This window comes from Gossypium hirsutum, chromosome A09, assembly GCF_007990345.1.
Source record: "Gossypium hirsutum isolate 1008001.06 chromosome A09, Gossypium_hirsutum_v2.1, whole genome shotgun sequence".
Taxonomy (NCBI): Eukaryota; Viridiplantae; Streptophyta; class Magnoliopsida; order Malvales; family Malvaceae; genus Gossypium; species Gossypium hirsutum.
Genome location: NC_053432.1, coordinates 28,450,825 through 28,458,305, shown reverse-complemented (window position 1 = coordinate 28,458,305; position 7,481 = coordinate 28,450,825).

Here is a 7,481-nt window from a genome sequence, read left to right as displayed (position 1 = left end):
TACATGTTAGAGTGGGAATTTGATGTTTCCATGGTAAATAAATGATCAGCATGTCATAAAACATAAGAATTAGGGATAAAGTTTCATTTTTGGGCCTTGGGGAAAAAGTGTAAATATGCAAAAGTTTAGGGGCAAAATCGTAGTTTTGCCAAAGTTAGAGTTAAGAACTGTTTTGACAAATGTGAATATTAAATACGTTAATTTTGCTATTATAGATCAAGAAGAACGAAATTCAGGGTTAGACCAAGGAAGGAAAAAGGTTGAGAACTAAATCAAAATATTTGATCGTATTTTGTATCGAGATAAGTTTGCGATAAATAAATGCAATGTTTTATTATTTATAATTAATGATGTTATTTTTCAGCATATATATATTTATTTTGTAAATTTATTCCTTGATGATTCAAGTAAGAATTGATGGAGAAATGATACTTTGTGATCCCATGTTCCAACTTTGGAAAATCACTAGAAATTGTAAAAAAAATAATTATAAGTCATATTTTATATTTATAGATTCCTTAGTGAGTCTATTTTCATTAAAAACAAACAAAAATGTCATCCAAATTCTGTATGATGAGATAACCAATTTTTAGTAAAGAGAGGTCAGGTCTGCTAAACTGCAAAACAGGGGAACATTTAATGAATAAACTATACTAATTGGCCAAACCAAAAATTCTGGAACAGTTACGGTAAGAAGATATATGAGTCTAGTTTCAGGGAAAATTTACCGATTTAAATTTCGAGTTTTGTAACTCGAGTTATAATTAATTTAGTAAATATTACGCTGAAGGACAATTTTATTATAAATAGTGAAATAAATTGTTTTGATTTGTGTAAGTAATCGAAAAATTGTTAATGTTCCCGTTTTGGTCCCGAACCATTCCAATTGCAAGTTTTAGGGCCTCGAGGGCCGTTTTTAGGGATTTATTGGATGAATATGAGTGAATTAATATTTTTTTTAAAAGTTGAGGAATAAGGGCAGGTAGAGATGAATCTAGAGATTCAACAACGAGACCCGATGTTAGAGCACCTGTAAGAACCTTTGCTCTCCGTGCTCGTGAAGAGGCATCCTCCCCCGATGTAATTACAGGTACATTTTCTCTTCATGATGTTAATGTTATTTCTTTGATTGATCTGGGTTCAACCCATTCCTATGTTTGCCTGAAATTGATGCTTAGTATGAACATGTCCATAGAGTCTACGGGATTTGTGATTAAAGTATCGAATCCATTGGGTTTGTATGTCTTAGTAAAAAAAGTATGTAAAAATTTCCCTTTGATGATTAGAGGTTACTTTTTTTCGGCCGATCTCATGCTATTGCCATTTGATGAGTTTGATGTGATTCTTGGTATGGATTGGTTGACTGCACATGGCGTGATAGTGAATTGTGGAAAGAAATTTATTGAGTTGAAATGCGAAAATGGTAAAATTCTTTGGGTTAATTCAGATAAGCCTAATAGTTCAATTGCCATGATTTTTGTTATGTCTGCTAAAAAATGCTTGAGAAAAGGATATGAAGCTTATCTTGTTTTGTGTTCAATACTAAAGATCCAAAGTTGAAAATTGAATCAGTGCCTATGGTATGTGAGTTTCCTGATGTGTTTCCGGAAGAACTACCAGGTTTGCCTCCTATCAGAGAAGTTGAGTTTGGTATTGAATTGGTTCCGGGTACAACACCCTTTTTAATTTATTCTTATAGAATGGCTCCAATGGAATTGAGAGAATCGAAAGTTAATTTGCAGGAACTAACAGAGGAAGGCTTTGCAAGACCTAGTTGTTCACCATGGGGTGCACCAGTGCTCTTTGTGAAAAAGAAAGATGGTTCGATGAGATTGTGCATAGATTATCGACAGCTTAACAAGATGACTATTAAGAACAAGTATCCACTGCCTAGAATTGATGATTTGTTTGATCAATTGAAGGGAGCTACTGTGTTCTCCAAGATAGATTTGAGATCCAGATATTATCAGTTGCAAGTTAAAGAGTCAAATGTTTCGAAGACTACTTTCTTGACTAGGTATGGCCATTATGAGTTCCTTGTGATGCCATTTGGCTTGACTAATGCTCTTGCCATTTTCATGGACTTAATGAATTAAATTTTCAGACCTTACTTGGATAAATTTGTAGTTGTGTTCATTAATGATATCTTGATTTATTCTCATGATAAGACTGAGCATTTAGAGCATTTGAGAACAGTTTTACAGACTTTGAGAGATAATCAGCTTTATGCCAAGTTTAGCAAAAGTGAGTTCTAGTTACGGAAAGTTGGTTTTCTTAGACATATAGTCTCAGGTGAAGGTATTAGAGTTGATCCGAGCAAGATTTTAACCATTGTTGATTGGAAGCCTCCCAGGAATGTATCAGAGGTTAGAAGTTTTCTTAGTCTTGCTGGTTATCATAGACAATTTGTAGAGGGATTTTCCATGATAGCTACTCCATTGACAAGATTGCTACATAAAGATGTCAAGTTTGAATGGACTGAAAAGTGTTAGCAGAGTTTTGACAAGTTAAAGGCATTGTTGACTGAAGCTCTTGTCTTAGTACAACTAGAACCGGGTAAAGAGTTTATAATTTACAGTGATGCGTATTTGAATGGACTAGGCTGTGTAGTTATGTAGGAAGGAACAATAATTGCTTATGCCTCTAGACAACTAAAGCCACACGAGAAAAATTATCCGATACATGATTTAGAACTAGCTGTCATTGTATTTGCATTGAAAATCTGGAGACATCACTTGTATGGTGAGAAATACCGAATATTTACTAATCATAAAAGTTTGAAATACTTGATGACTTAGAAAGATTTGAACTTGTGGCAAAGAAGATGGCTAGAGTTGATTAAAGATTATGAACTAGTGATCGATTATCACTCGGGTAAGGCAAAAGTAGTTGTTGATGCTTTGAGTAGAAAATCTTTATTTGCATTAGGAGCTGTGAACACTAGTTTAACCTTATTGGATGATGGTTCTATCTTAGCCAAATTAAGAGCTAAGCTAATGTTTCTTGAAGAAATTTGTGAAGTTCAGAAAGATCATAGTGAGTTGCAATCCAAAAGAGCTTAGTGTGAGTCGAGTATATGGTCAGATTTTCAGATTAGTTCTTACGGTTGTTTAATGTTCAGAAATCAGATATGTGTAGCAAAGAATGATGAGCTTATTCGAAAGATTTTAGAGGAAGCACATAGCAGTTCTTTGTCTATTCATCCAGGTAGTACAAAGATGTATAATGATTTGAAGAAAATGTATTGGTGAGTAGGAATAAAGAGAGATATCTCAGAGTTTGTTTCTAAATGCTTGATCTGTCAACAGGTAAAAGCCTAACATCATGTACCTTCAGGTTTATTACAGCCTGTGTTAGTTCCTAAGTGGAAATGGGACCGAGTTTCCATGGATTTTGTGATAGGATTGCCGTTGACACCGAGAAAGAAAGATGTAGTATGGGTTGTGATTGATAAGCTAACGAAGTCAGCTCATTTTATCCCACTTCGTATGGATTATTCACTTGACAAGTTGGCCGAGGTGTATATTTTAGAGATAGTCAGACTACATGGAGTACTGTTATCGATTATTTCAGATAGTGACCCACACTTCGCGGGGTTGGAAGAAGTTACAGGTAGCTTTAGGCACAAAGTTTAGTTTTAGTACAGCTTTCCATCCTCAGACCGATGGTTAGTCAGAGAGAGTTATTCAGATACTTGAGGATACGCTCAGATGTTGTGTCTTAGAATTTCAAGGTAATTGGGAGAAATATTTTCCATTGGTAGGGTTTGCTTATAATAATAGTTACCAGTCAAGTTTGAAAATGGCACCTTATGAAGCTTTGTATGGACATAAATGTCGCACACCTTTGTATTGGACAGAGCTTAAAAAAATCAGATTTATGGGGTTGATTTAGTTAAAGAAACTGAAAAGAAAGTGAAATTTATCAGAGATTGCTTGAAAGCAAATTCAGATAGACAGAAGTCTTATACAGACTTGAAAAGAAAAGAGATTGAGTATCAAGTTGGTGACAAAGTGTTCTTGAAAGTATCCTCGTGGAAGAAAGTCTTTAGATTTGGCAAGAAAGGCAAACTAAGTCCATGTTTTATTGGACTGTTTGACGTGATTGAAAGAGTTGGACCATTAGCATATCGGTTAGCTTTCCTGCCAGAGTTAGAGAAGCTTTATGATGTGTTCCATGTGTCCATGTTATGTCGTTACCATTCTGATCATTCACATGTGATTTCACAGGCAGAGGTTGAGATTCAACAAGATATGACTTATGGTGAAGAACCGTTAAAGATTTTAACTCGAGAGGTCAAGCAACTAAGGAACAAAAGTACTGCACATATGAAAGTATTATGGAATAGGCATGGGGTAGACGAGGCTACATGGGAGCCTGAAGACAGTATCCAAATCTTTTCACAAGTAAGATTTTCGAGGATGAAAATCCCTAAAGGGGGGAGAAATGTAACATCCTAAAATAGGGCCTAAACGGAAAAATGGTTGTGAAACCACGAATCTGAGATAGAAAAGCTTATATTGATTAATTTTTATAATTTACCGAGTGATTAGATGCATGTGTTAGAGTATCGATGGAAAATTTTATAGATAGCATGCTTAATTGGCTTACTAGGGCTTAATTGCAAAAATTGATAAATATGAGTTTTAAATGCTAAAAGATTAAACTGAAGAGTATAATTGAAGTAGAGGTCCTTAAATGGTAATTTAGTCATTTGGTAATTAAAAGATTAAAAAAGGGAAAAAGATGGAAAAATGTGCCCATCTTCTTCATTAGGCCGAAATTTCAAGGGTTCTCCATAGCTAGGGTTTTGTCAAGCTTCCAAGCTTCATAGTAAGTGATTCCAAGCCTAGTTTCTAATGTTCTTTACGTTTTTGAAGTCCCAGTAACTTGATTTAGCTTATTCTAGTAATAATTTAAACTAGGGTTCATATTTGGAAAAACACCCATAGGTGAAATGTGTTTATTTTGATGTTTTATGGTAGAATATGAAGCTTGAAATTATGTTAAACTACTTAAGCTAAGCGATTTTAAGCAAAAACGAGTAAAATGACATAATCGGTAAAAATACCTAATGGTCATAATTACATGTTAGAGTGGGAATTTGATGTTGCCGTAGGTAAGTAAATGATCAGCATGTCATAAAACATAAGAATTAGGGATAAAGTTTCATTTCTGGGCCTTGGGGAAAAGTGTAAATATGAAAAAGTTTAGGGGCAAAATCGTAGTTTTGCCAAAGTTAGAGTTAAGGACTGCTTTGATAAATGTGAATATTAAATAAGTTAAATTTGCTATTATAGATCAAGAAGAACGAAATTCAGGGTTAGACCAAGGAAAGAAAAAGGTTGAGGACTAAATCAAAATATTTGATCGTATTTTGTATCGAGGTATGTTTGCGGTAAATAAATGCAATGTTTTATTATTTATAATTAATGATGTTATTTTTCAGCATCTATATATTTATTTTGTAAATTTATTCCTTGATGATTCAAGCAAGAATTGATGGAGAAATGATACTTAAAAGTCTCGGTTGAACCTTAGGAATGTGTAGGATACAAATGTCATGACATTAGGGTTTAAGGATACCAAGTAAGACCATGCCAAGGCATGGCATTGGTAAGTTCTACAAGGCAAGGAAATCATGTAAGACCAGGGGCGTAGCCAGGGGGGCTGGCATGGGCCCGGCCCCCCTAAAATGGAAAATTTCATTTTAGGCCCTTGAAATTTTTTAAAAATTTTAAATTAGTAAAGGAAAAATTGCACTTTGGCCCCCCTAAAATTATAAAAATTTAATTTAATCCTTTACAAATTATAAAAATATAAACTATAAAAAATTAAAATTTCATCCAGCCCCCCTAAAAACATTTTCTAGCTTCGCCCCTGTGTAAGACCATGTCAAGACCATGCCAAGGCATGGCAATGGTGATTTCATAAGGCAAGGATACCACGTAAGACCATGTCAAGACATGAAAATGGTAAGTTTAAAAAGGAAAGGTACCCGTGTATCCATAGTATTCCAAATGGTTCAACGGAAAATTCAAAGAGTGTACCAAAGGGAAGGTAAGATAAGTCCATGTTCGAAAGGTTCAGGTTATCTTGATAATTCATTTAGAATGTTGTTATTTATTTACATGCAAACTTACTAAGCTTTATGCTTACTCCCTTTTTTTATACCTTATTTTATAGTATCATAAAGCCAATTCGGACAATCGTAAGGACGTTGGAGATTGCCTCACACTATTAACGAGTTATCTCAGTATTTTGTGACTGGAAATACTTTAAGTTATGGCATGTATAGAGACTTGGCTATTTTGTGTGTATGTCCTTATGATATGATTAAAGAATGGCATGTGAATAGTTGGTAATGATTAACTTATGATATAGCTAAATAAGAACATGTTTTGGTATTATGTATGCCTAAATGAGGTTTGATGCAAATAAACTATGAAAGAGTAAGAGTTGGCCATGGAATAGTTAGGAAACAGCAACAGTGATGTGGTTTTGAAAAATCACTAAAAATTGTAGAAATGGAATTAAATGGTTAATGAGATATAAAATTAAAGCTTATTGAGTCTATTTTCATAGGAAAGAAATAGAGCAAGTAAAGGAAGTCTATATTCTAAGATATTTAAATTTCTATGAGACTAGTTTAGAGTGACTTCGTGATCCCCTGTTCCAACTTTGGAAAATCACTTGAAATTTTAAAAAAATAATTATACATCATATTTTAAATTTCTAAATTCCTTAGTGAGTCTATTTTCATTAGAAACAAGCTAAAATATCATCCAAATTCTTTGTATTGATAATTAATTTTTAGTGAAGAGAGGTCAGGTCCGCTAAACTGAAAAATAGGGGAACCTTTAATGAATAAACTGTACTAATTGGTAAAACCAAAAATTTTGGAAATATTATGGTAAGAAGATATATGAGTCTAGTTTCAGAGAAAATTTACGGATTTAAATTTTGAGTTTTGTAACTCGAGTTAAAATTAATTTAGTGAATATTACGCAGATTGACAGTTTTATTATGAATAGTGAAATAAATTGTTTTAATTTGTGTAAGTAATCAAAAAGTTTTTAATGTTCCCGGTTTGGTCCCGAACCATTACAATTGCACGTTTTAGGGCCTTGAGGGCCCTTTTTAGGGATTTACTGGATGAATGTGAGCGAATTGATATTTTTTTTAGAAGTAAATTTTTTTATGTCTCGAACAGGTAAGATAAGTCTGGTAACGCCTCGTGCTCAACTCCGGCGACGTTCTCAGGTAAGGGGTGCTACATTTATTGGTATCAAAGCAAGAGTTTAGTCGGTTCTCGAAATATTTAGTATGAGTAAGAGTCTAGCTATACATGCCATACTTATTTTTTGATAGTGTGACGACTCTTGACGATTTTAAAATGTTTTTTCTTTTATAGTTATGGATCCCGAACGAGTTGATAAAGATGATGTAGAAAGTAACACGTCCGATCTCGTAGAAGGGAT